This window comes from Lolium rigidum, chromosome 7 (assembly GCF_022539505.1).
Source record: "Lolium rigidum isolate FL_2022 chromosome 7, APGP_CSIRO_Lrig_0.1, whole genome shotgun sequence".
In the NCBI taxonomy this organism is placed as follows: domain Eukaryota; kingdom Viridiplantae; phylum Streptophyta; class Magnoliopsida; order Poales; family Poaceae; genus Lolium; species Lolium rigidum.
In genome coordinates this window covers 73,662,067-73,673,311 of record NC_061514.1, presented here as the reverse complement: position 1 = coordinate 73,673,311, position 11,245 = coordinate 73,662,067, and positions in this window count along the sequence as shown.

Sequence of the window (11,245 nt, the reverse complement as noted above, 5' to 3'; positions counted from 1 at the left end):
GATTGAACCACCATCAACATAGGGACATACATTATCTCTTGGATGATCTTTTGCAGTGTGCTATTTCTTTTATTTTATTTTTCATTTGAATTTCTTTGGATTCGAACGGCGTATCCTAGTTATGCAGAGATCGGTAGTGATGCTTAAATCTTTAAGTAATAAAATTACCCTTTATAAAAAATACCATGCTGGTGCCAACACATATGCTTTAATTTCACTCCATAAAAATGTAGGGTCGTGAGAATTTATACATGTACTCCCTTTGTTCGAAGGAATAAGACATATAGGTTTATTTAAAAGTCAACATCCCCAATATCTGACCAATTTTATATGAACAAAAATATAAACATTTACATACTAAATAACGTTAGTAGATTCACCGGTGAAATGTATTTTTTATAATCTATTTTTTCATTTTGTAGATGTTTATATTTTGTTCTTTACATTTGGTCAAATATAGTAAGTTTTGATTTTTACCTAAGTTTATAAGCCTTATTCATCAGAACGGAGGTAGTATATGCTAGCCAGCTTGGCAAGCCAATTTTACGGAGATGGATTTAGGCATTTTACGATGAACTATGAGAATTCCTTTCGCAAAACATGATGACGTGGGCATTACCCTTCGGGTAACTACTGTTGCTCTACCCTGCACGGTCCAACTGGAGGCCCATGAAGGTACCCGATGGCAAGATGGGCCACTAGGACGGTGCGACGGAAGATTACTTGGAGTTCAAGACATGGAGGAAGCCAAACAAGGAAAGATTAGAGATAGATCTACTGTAAACCAACTCGTACTCAGATAGACCTCTCGAGACCTGGCCACCTATATAAAGGCCAGGAAAGGGGCTATCGAGGGACACAATCAATCTTAGCAATCTTAGCCAACAGAAGTTTAGAACTAGGTTACCCTAGCAATTAGCTATTTCGACGAGATCTCAGCCGAACTATTCGGCACCCCATTGTAACCTGTTTTCATCATAATCAAGAAAAGACAGGCAGGACGTAAGGGTTTTACCTCATCGAGGGCCTCGAACCTGGGTAAATTGCTCTCCCCGCTTGTCTGTGTACCGATGCCTCGTGTCAGCTTGCAGGATTCCATCAACCCTAAGCCCCTATCGGAGGGCATTGCCGAGGAGCACCCTCGACAATTGGCGCCGTCTGTGGGAACCCTGTCGGCACAAGGCAGGGCATCGGCAGATCCGATCATGACATCGGCGGCTTCGCCGATAGCTTTATCAGCAACTTCATCAACACCATCATCGCCAATCCTGGGAAGCCCGATTCGATTCGGCTCTTACGAGTTTACCCCACACAGCGATTCCTCCCGCTCGAACTTTTCAGATCTACAAGGAAACATGGAGATGACCTTCGGCAGCGTCCACTACAACGTCAACGCAGAGGGAATCCTTCGATTGCTGGAATCCCCCACTTCCGGATCGACGGGTTCAAACGCGTCATCGTCACTCGATCTGTCGGCTGGTCTGACGGAATCGACGTGCTCACCCGTGCCCTCGACTCCCCGCTCGGTGTCCTCCATGTCGGTAGGGTCGGATGATTCCTCATCTTCGAAACTAACTTCGTACTACTGCCTGAACTGCGACACCAGGCATGGGCTGGGATCAAGCGACACGCCGTTCGTCTGCAACGCCTAGTATTCGTCAGGAGAGGACAGTATCAGCAGCACCATCCAGGGAACCACCCGAAGAACGGCACACCATCAGGTTTATGTCGCCAATAACACGGGAAACACAAGGCGCAGAGGAGACGAGGACCATACCCCCCGTTCCAGTAGAAGGGCGAGTTTTGAAAACAGCGCCAGCAACCGCGACAGCGATTACACCATCGCGGATGAAGAGTGGGCAGCAGCAAGGGCAGCAGTACTCAACAACACGCCGCTCCCCGCAGGAACTTCGGTTGGAACTCTCAATGCTTATCGCTCCATACTGGAGAAAAACCGGGAACACCTGTCGAAAGAGCAAGCCACCCTCGAGAGACGCCTATCTGCGGCGGACCGATCCAGCGAACGGCGAAGGGGCTCACAAGGGAGTGCCTCCCGAAACACTCAGGGAACATGCAAGCACCGGTCGAGACTATCCAGGCTTTCAGAAGATGACGCCAGGGAAATAACGTCGAATCTGACCAAATCCTTTATGACTATGGATAGCGCCGGCATGCCACGACCGAAAACCGTTGCGAGAGCAACAGCCAACCTCGCCGCATACCTCATCAACCAACGCCCTGAAGGGTCCATGGCTCAAGCTCATCGAGGTGCCCTGGAGAGTCTCGCAATACTGGGGAACAACCTAATCCCGCCAAAGGAAAAGACCACCGTCCAAGGCAGTGGGTCGAAACATCATGCGAGAGATGCTCGGGACGAAATCACCCAGAGCAAGATCGACAAAGCAAGGCGACGACGCGTCGCTAGGAAGGACGACGACAGTGATTCTTCGGACGAAGACCAGGAGTACGACGGCGAGCTCAGGGGAGCCGACTGTCTAAGTTACAAGATCCGCGAAACAATGCCGCCCAAAAAATTTAAGCCTACCCCTACCGATGCTGCCAAGTACGATGGGCAACAGGAACCAAGATCCTGGATAGACGACTACCTGCAGACTGTGATCCTGCACAAAGGAAACCAGATAGCGGCAATGCAATGCTTACAGCTTTACTTGAAAGATTCAGCACGGGCCTGGCTAAGGGGGCTGCCGAAGGGTTCTCGTCAAATCATGGGACGACCTAGTAGACGCCTTCGTTGCCAACTTCCAAGCAACATACAAGAGGCCCGTCGGGATCGAAGAACTACGGAATTGCCGGCGAAGCAGAAGGAGTCGATGCGTTCATACATCGGGAGATTCACAAAGCTCCTGAACGCTGCCGAAGACGTATCTGTCGACAGAGCAATCGACGCTTTCAGCGACGGCGTTCAGCGGGAAAGTTACATAGAAGAACTTGGGCGCAAAAAGCCAAAAACCATAACCAAGCTAATGGAAATCGCCAACAGCTGGGCTGATGGTGAGGACAACGTACGAAGGCCACGGCAGCGTAGTGATGACGAAGACGATGACCAGCCGAAGCACGACTCGGGTGGCCGAAGGGATCGTCACAAGAGAAGGAAAAACCGCAACTACGACGATAACAATCTGGTAGCCGCAGGGTATTCCGATCGGCAGGACGATCAAGACGAGAGGCACGATGGTAACCGGAACAACTCTGGGAACCGTGGTAATTATAAAGCACGACAGCAGAGGACTCCCGAACTACCTTACGCTGAACAGGTTAACGCCCCTTGTTACCTGCATTCGTACGTTGATTCCAAGGACGGCAAAACGAAGTCAAGTCACCCGCTCGGGGACCGCCGGCAGTTCCTTGACATGCACAAACTCATCCAGCAGTCAGAGCCGAGCAACAACTACCACCACCACCCCCACCTCCACCGCAGCATCAAGTCCAGCAGGCTCAACCCCACCAACCCAACGAGGCGTTTCCACCGCCACGTGGGCAGATGAGCATGATCCACAGGACAGGCGTTTCGAAAAGGGAGATGAAGAAGCTCACCCGAGAAATCAACTTGGCGTAAAGCATCATGGCAAACATCCTCGAGTACGTCGACCGGTCTTCTCGAACATTACGTTCGATCGAGCGGATCACCCGATGACCATACCAAAACCAGGACACGCCGCCTTGGTAGTCGAAGCACAAATTGGGGGGTTCAAGATGAGCAAAGTCTTCATGGATGGTGGAAGCGGACTAAACCTGATATTCGTCGACACAATCAGAAGCATGGGGATCACCATGAGTATGCTGGAAGAAACAGACACCTGCTTCCACGGGATCCTTCCAACTGCACCGGGCTATTCTCTTGGCAAAGTCTACCTGAATGTTATCTTCGGTAGAGCCGACAATTTCAGGAAGGAAAAAATCGAGTTTGAAGTGGTGAACTGGGAGTCACAGTATCACGCTATACTCGGGAGACCAGCGTATGCCAAGTTCATGGCTGTGCCACATTATGCATACCTCAAGCTGAAGATGCCTGGGAACAATGGGACAAACATCACAGTCTATGGAAGTTTTTCACGCTCAGACAATTGTGATCGCGACTTTCAGAGGATTGCTGCAAAGTTCGGGCCACAACGAGAAATCATTGACCCTCCGCCCAAGCTGTCTTTACGAGAGATCAAGGAAGAAAAAGATGGCAGGGAAACCAAGAAGAAGCCGGCCGCTCTTGCCCTCAAAGCTTCGGCAGCGAGGCTTCGGCAGCGAAGCCTCGCAGACGAAAGGGTTCGGCAGTTGATGGCACAGAAGGCTTAGGAGATAGCAAAACGATGGCAACCACCGCTCAAACCCCTGATGAAACCAGCAACGCTGCAGAAACCACTAACGCTGTGAAGAAGCCAGAAGAAGAGAAGAACCCCTTCCTTACCTAAGCAGTTTACTAGCCTTATTTTCTTTTTCCTTTATTATAAACAGGGCCTTCTCCTTTTCGCCCTCTAGCATCGTGCTTACCTTATTAATAAGAACTTAAGCTTCGATTCTTTGTTAAGCATTGCAGCAACTACCAAACTTCTAAAGCCCCATCACTATGTAAAAATAGTACGAGGCAGAAGATCGTGCTCCAAAAAAGCCTCTACGAGTGCTAAAACGACGTTGACCTTTCCTCTCGCTATAGATGCCTCTACGAGTGCCGTAAATAGCCAGAGTTTGGAAATACACATAAACAACAACCCACGTTCGATATTTCACTTATGGAAATATCAAAGAACAACGGGCTCATCGGCAGAATCACTACACCCGAAATATTCGGGAGTGCCTGTCGAAATTTAAAACGGTTGAAAGCAAAGTTGCGCATACAACAGGTTTAGCAAGACCTGCAACACGAGCTGATCACTCACATGATTTGCTAACCAACCAATATGCATACATTTAAACGAGCAACTAAGATTCGCTCAAAATTTGCCAACGGCAATAACATGGTAAAAGTACATATGCATGTATCTACCGAATAAGAAGGCATCATTACATAATCCAAACACTTGGATAAAGTAGCCAAATTCTCTATTTACAAAACGGACATTAAATCCCTGAAATCACCCTTGCGGAGTTCCTCTTTCTTCAGGTACCCTTGAGTCTTCCTCGAGTCTATCGACAACTATGTTGGCAGGCAACAATACCTTCGGGTACAGCGCCTCCAAGTCTCCAATAGCGTTGGCAATCGACAGCAAACCTGCCGAAGGATAACGGGCAAGAACAAGGGCAAGTGTAAACCTGGCCCCTGCAAAAACTTGCGCGCGTACCAACTCTCGGACCTTCTTGGCATTACCAAATTCAGACATCAAAGCAAGGAGAGTTGGGGGAACTGCGTTCAAAGGGAACATTGTCTTCCAAACCATCCTCATAGCCTTGTAGCACTTGTCAAAAAAGTGATGGACCTGCTGAACCCGATCTTGAAATTGCGCGACAGCCGAAGCCTTCGAGTGCTCCCGCCAGAAAATCTCTTCGGATGAGGATAGCTGGGTCAATGCATTCACACGTTCGTGAATCCGCTTGTTCTCCTCTGCACGATTCAGAGCTATGACTGGCACATAAGTAAACAAAGGTTCAGATAAGATTCCATCAATCAAAGGGCGCAGAGATCAAAGGACTCACAGTTCAAGCTCTCGGTAGCCTTATGTAGCTCAGTAAGAGCATACCGCTCTACGTCGGCTGCAATCTCGCTCTTCTTGTTGACAATCGCAGCCAAGGCGTAAGTGCTGCGCAGGTCCTTCTCCATCCGCGTGATCCGATCCTTCATTCGTTGGACCCGATCACCTTCGGGAAGAACGCCCGAAGAGTCATCAACAAACGAGGGCACCGGGAAAACCTGCAGGCAACAGCGTCAAAAGGTTGATAGTTATGGACAAATCAAGCATCCAACGTAACTCCCATCGGGAGAGGTACAAGAAATTCCTATCAGGAGAAGTGCAAATGAAGATATTATGACAAAAGTGTGTTGGCAACATTGCCAGCACAGTGTTCATTACAAACTTAAGTTCTCGCAACAGAATAATGTTTCATACTAGCTCAAGGATAAAATTGTTACAACAATCAAGGAGCCTGAGTCTGAGTCGACAGACTGGGGCCAGTCGATGCCTTTCCCGACGAAACTAAATCAAGGAGCTGGCGAGCACAAGTACGGGCGGATGCTGTAAAGGCGTTTAAGTTAACAAGTCGCCCATCTTTCTCTTTCGGCAGCTCCTTAGTCATTTCTTCGATGTTAGCCTTAAAGCCATAACCCATCATAAGTTGGAAGGCAAGGAGGGCACCATAGGTACGTGAGGTGCGCTTGAATACCTCGATGACCTCCTTGGTGTCGACTGCGAAGGCGTCAATCAGCTGCCCCAGAGTTTTCTCCTGCTTGGCCTTGGGGAATATTGATACGTCTCCAACGTATCTATAATTTCTGATGTTCCATGCTTGTTTTATGACAATACCGACATGTTTTGTTCACACTTTATGTCATTATTATGCGTTTTCCGGAACTAACCTATTGACGAGATGCCGAAAGGCCGCTTGCTGTTTTCTCGTCGTTTTTGGTTCCAGAAAGGTCGTTCGGGCAATATTCTCGGAATTGGACGAAATCAACGCCAAACCTCCTATTTTTCCCGGAAGGCTCCGAACACCGAAGAAGAGTCGGAGAGGGGCCAGGGGGCCACCACACCATAAGGCGGCACGGGCCGGACCCCGGCCGCGCCGGCCTAGGGTGGGGCCACCCCGCCAGCCCTCCCTGCGCCGCCTCTTCGCCTATATAACCCCTTTCAGTCTTCTCCTGCTTGGCCGCGAGGAATATCCTTGAGATGCATCACGCGCATGGAGCACCCTTTCCCACTTGTCAAGCAGCTCCCGGAGTACTTTTGCAAAGGCTGGTGGGTGGCGAGAACCATTGACACACCATTCTTGCGGGAGTTGCACGGAACTTTGTCACGGCGAGTCGCCGGGGATGCTTTGTGGCTGCCTACGAAGGGTCGAGGAAATCGTTGACGAAGAAGCAGATCCATAAAAAGTGGTGAATCTAAAGAGATGTAAAGGAACTTACTGCACAGCGGCGGGCCAAGGCAGGTGCGAGCGGAGGAGTTCATCCTTTTACGCGCCGGAAAGCTTCCTCCTCCTTCGGCCTCTCCTTGAGCTTGACTTCGGCTCTTCTTCCGGGGGAGTCGACCTCTCTGGCGGGGCTATGGCAAGCGCTTTCTGATGCGCGCCATCGACACTGAGAGGAAGACCCAGCCTCCTCATGCCGGCCGAGTTTTGTCCGCCTCCGAGAGAGGTGAATTGAGAGGCGAAGGCCTCTAAAGAGGATGTCACACCTCGTAGATCCTTGAAGAAGGGAGTATGTTTACAAAGATCATTGAGGCAGAGGCACGCCCGGAAAGATTCTTGTTGGGTCGAACAAAGACTTACGAAGGAGGAGAGCTGGCGTGGCCGCGGCGGAGACATCTTTCCCCTCTGGGAAAAGGGAGGAGAGCGGTCGATGGCTTGCGCCGCGGGAGCCGCTTCAGGAGCCGAGGCTTCGGAAGCTGCGGCTGGTGAAGCCGACGGTCCCGAGCTTTGCAGCCTCTTAGGAGGAGGCTCAATGAAGAATCCTGTCGTCACTAGGAAGAGTTTTGCTGGACCGAAGTTATGAGAAAAATGTGAGAAAGGCCAAGGAGCTAGAAAATGGTAAGAAGAAGAAAAACACTTACATTTCAAGGGAGATCATCTTCATCGGCCCGGCCGCCGAGTTGGCCTCTTCGTAGGTGGAGCCACTGCATCAGTGCCTCGCCGAGCGCATTAACAAGAGCGCATCGTGATCGGGCGTCGTGCATCACGCACGCGAGTCCCTGCTTATTAACATAAAGTGTCATCAGGCACGATGGGGGGAGATTTGGTGTGGCTTAGGTTTCGAGTCTATCGGGTCATCGTGATCGCTTGTTGTTGGGTTTGTACGCTCCTCGATCTGAGAGTCCAGCTGGGTTACGAAGAGCCTCTTGCCTCCGGAAGTATCATTTGTGCAAGTTATGAAAGTCCACGGAAGCTACGAGTGCAGCAGAAGAGGCAGACAGGAATGACGGTAATCATGTCGGTTAAGTAAATGGCGGCCTTAAGCAGAGTCGGGGAGATTGCCTGCGGTGGTGGATGATCGGCATCAAAAGGAGTATACGGGGGACAGCAATGGGATCGAGTGCTTCTTGCGCTGAAGAAAGTAGAGCGACGGACTTTCATCGAGCGAGTTCTTTCCGACGGCTCGGCAGCGTTAATTACTGGTCTCATCCTTTGGACCCCGAATACAACCACATTGGACGAATTCTAGCCATGATTGGTTGGACTCGAGCGTTGCCAGCTGCCTGCCGCCTACCTCGGTACCAGCCATGGTTTGGCCCTCGAGCTTCTGCTGATGCGGAAGAAATCTAGCAAATGGTTCGTCAGGCTGCTACTTTTCAGTCGGGAGGAGAGAACATTCTTCGGGAATTCTTAGGCTTGGCTTCAAGGAGCCTTCGACAAAGCGGGGAAGGGCGAGATTCGGGTGATAAGGAATCCGTGATGTATGAAACCACTTCAATCTCCACCCTTGCCTGCGGACTCTCTCATTGGGAAGTTGCGAGTAATTGACATCCGAGGCGAGGCTGCAAATCCCACTCCTCACGGTGACAAAAGATCCGTTACTACGTGTTATGTCTTTTCACATAGAAGATCTTTCCCACAACCCAAAATGAGGCTCAACGCCCGAGATAGTGCTTAGCGAGAGGAGTGATAAACACAGCAGCGTGGAGGGATTGAGTTGGGGTGAGGTTGCCATAGCTAGTTTATCGTAAGTTCCAACGCAAGAGAGACTGGAGAGAAATTAGCGTGGCCGGGAAGCGAAAGGCCACTCGGTATAAGAACTGATGGAGAACATCACGGTAAAGCGGCGGGGGGATTAGGTCGAAATCGCACTGGAAGAATCACGTTCCCTCATCGAGAGGAGATCAATCCCGAGGCTTCGGGATCTTTTCTTGAATCACGCTTGGTGACGGTAGAAGCTGTCAATCTCCGGGGCTGGCTGCTTTGAACTTGGTGGCGCCGTCGCGAGCGGCACGGGGAAGGAGCGCCGGCGAGCGCCTTCCTTCGAAGAATCGAGGAGGATTTGGCGCGGCAACCACGCACTTTCTCGATGGGCCGGCGTCGGCGCTAGGGTTCTTCTAACGCACCGCGAGATCTGGGAGAAATCGGAGACGGCCGGTGGTGGCTGGCCGCAATGGCGGTTGTGAAGCAGGAGAAGAAGAAGAACCGGCGAAGGGATTGAATGAAGGAGGGAGATGCTAAGGAATTTCTATCTCTTGGGGAGAACTTAAGGAGGAGCCGTACGTGTTAATGGAGGCCTTTTCTCCGGTTAATGGTTGCGGAAATCGAGGAGGTGCCTACTTCTTACCGTGTAAAGAAGAGAGCGGGAATTGCTCGAGAAGCGGGGGCTGGCTGGTCGCGTCTTATCGGTCAAAATCAAGGGTGCAGGAAAAACGCGTCGTCGATGGCGTCATGCTGAGGAATGATTGCATACGAAGAGATAAGAAAGTGTCGGGTGGAGCAACTTGAGCCTACGCACTTGGATTGACGAGCATCCGCACCTGAGGCTCAGGGGGCTACTCCCGCCGGGAGCGCGGGCCCGCGCACCCGATAGAACAGGGCTCCGACGGAAAAAACGTGACTCGAGTCTGCACTCAGGATGCGTAGTGCACTAGATGCAGTCGGGCTCGGGGGGCTACACTCCCCATCGGGAGCGCTTTGAACGCGCACCGGATAAAACTTTTCGCACTCCGAGGATCATGCCGGGGACTCGGTTACGGCCAGTAGGGTAACGGTGTTTTGCTGCTTGGCTGATTAACCAACAGAAGTTTGGGCACGTGCTCCGTTGTCCCTTGCATAAAGAAAATGTGTCCCGGATGGACTACAAAGACTCGCAAGGAAAAAGCTTGAATGCGAAGAAAATGTTCGAGTGGTACAGCAGTCTGACGTCATGGATTGCAAGCATCCGTACCTGAGACTGGGGGCTACTCCCATCGGGAGCCAGCGCGCACCCGATAGAAAATAAGAAGACAAAGAAAGCGCTGAGAATGATCGAGAGGGACTTCGGAAGAAGACACTGCCCTGAATCTCTACCCGAGCTGCATTCGGCTAGACACTCGGGGAGCTGCGACGCGCGAGGCGTTACCCTTCGGGTAACCACGCATGTTGCTCTGCGGCTCCCGTGGTCAATAGGGAGAGCCCATGAAGGTACCCGGCGGCCAGATCAGGCCCACTAGGGGCGGTGCGACGAGGAAGATTTACTTGGAGTACAAGGCACGGAGGAGAGCCGAACAAAGAGGAAAGGTTGGAGATAGATCTCTTGTAAACCTGCTCGTACTCAGATTAGACACTCTCGAGACACGGCCACCTATATAAGGCCGGGGAGAAGGGGGGCTGTCGGGACCTGCAATCAATCTTAGCCAATACCTGGCCAAGCGAAGCTTAGAACTAGGTTACCCTATGCAATGAGCTGTCTACGACGAGATCTCGGCGGAACTATTCGGCACCCCATTGTAACTTTGTTTTCATCATAATCAAAACAGGGCAGTGGCCTTGAGCGTAAGGGTTTTACCTCATCGAGGGAGCCCGGAGCTTCAGGTAAATCGCTCTCCCCGGCTTGTACGCAGACTGACGTCTCGTGTCAGCTTCGCGGGGATTCCATCAGCCCTAAGCCCCTATCGGAGGCATTGCGAGAGAGCACCCTCGACAGAGATATTGGTATTTTAGTGCCACCTACTATTGAGGATAAAATTTATTATGAATTATACTATACCTCCTACATTTGATGATTATGGTGATGAGAATAATAATGATGGGTACTTTTATTAGTTGTCACTACAATTAATAAGAATGACTATGTATGTTGGGAGTAGTAATTATTTTATGCATGAGACTCATGATAGGAATGCTTTATGTGGTAGTTATATTGTTGAGTTTGTTCATGATGCTAAAATTATTATGAGAGGAAAATATAGTTGTAGAAATTTTCATATTGCACTAAACCTCTCTATATCACGGCATTTTGAAATTACACTTGTTTTGTCTTCCTATATATTCCACTTTTATTTCTTGTTGACTTGTTTATATACAAGATTCTTTCATAGGGAGTAGAGTTGACTTAAATTTATTTCACTTACTTGCTTTTTGATGCTCTCTTTGCTTCAACTCTCATCCTTGTCACGAGTGCATCATTAAA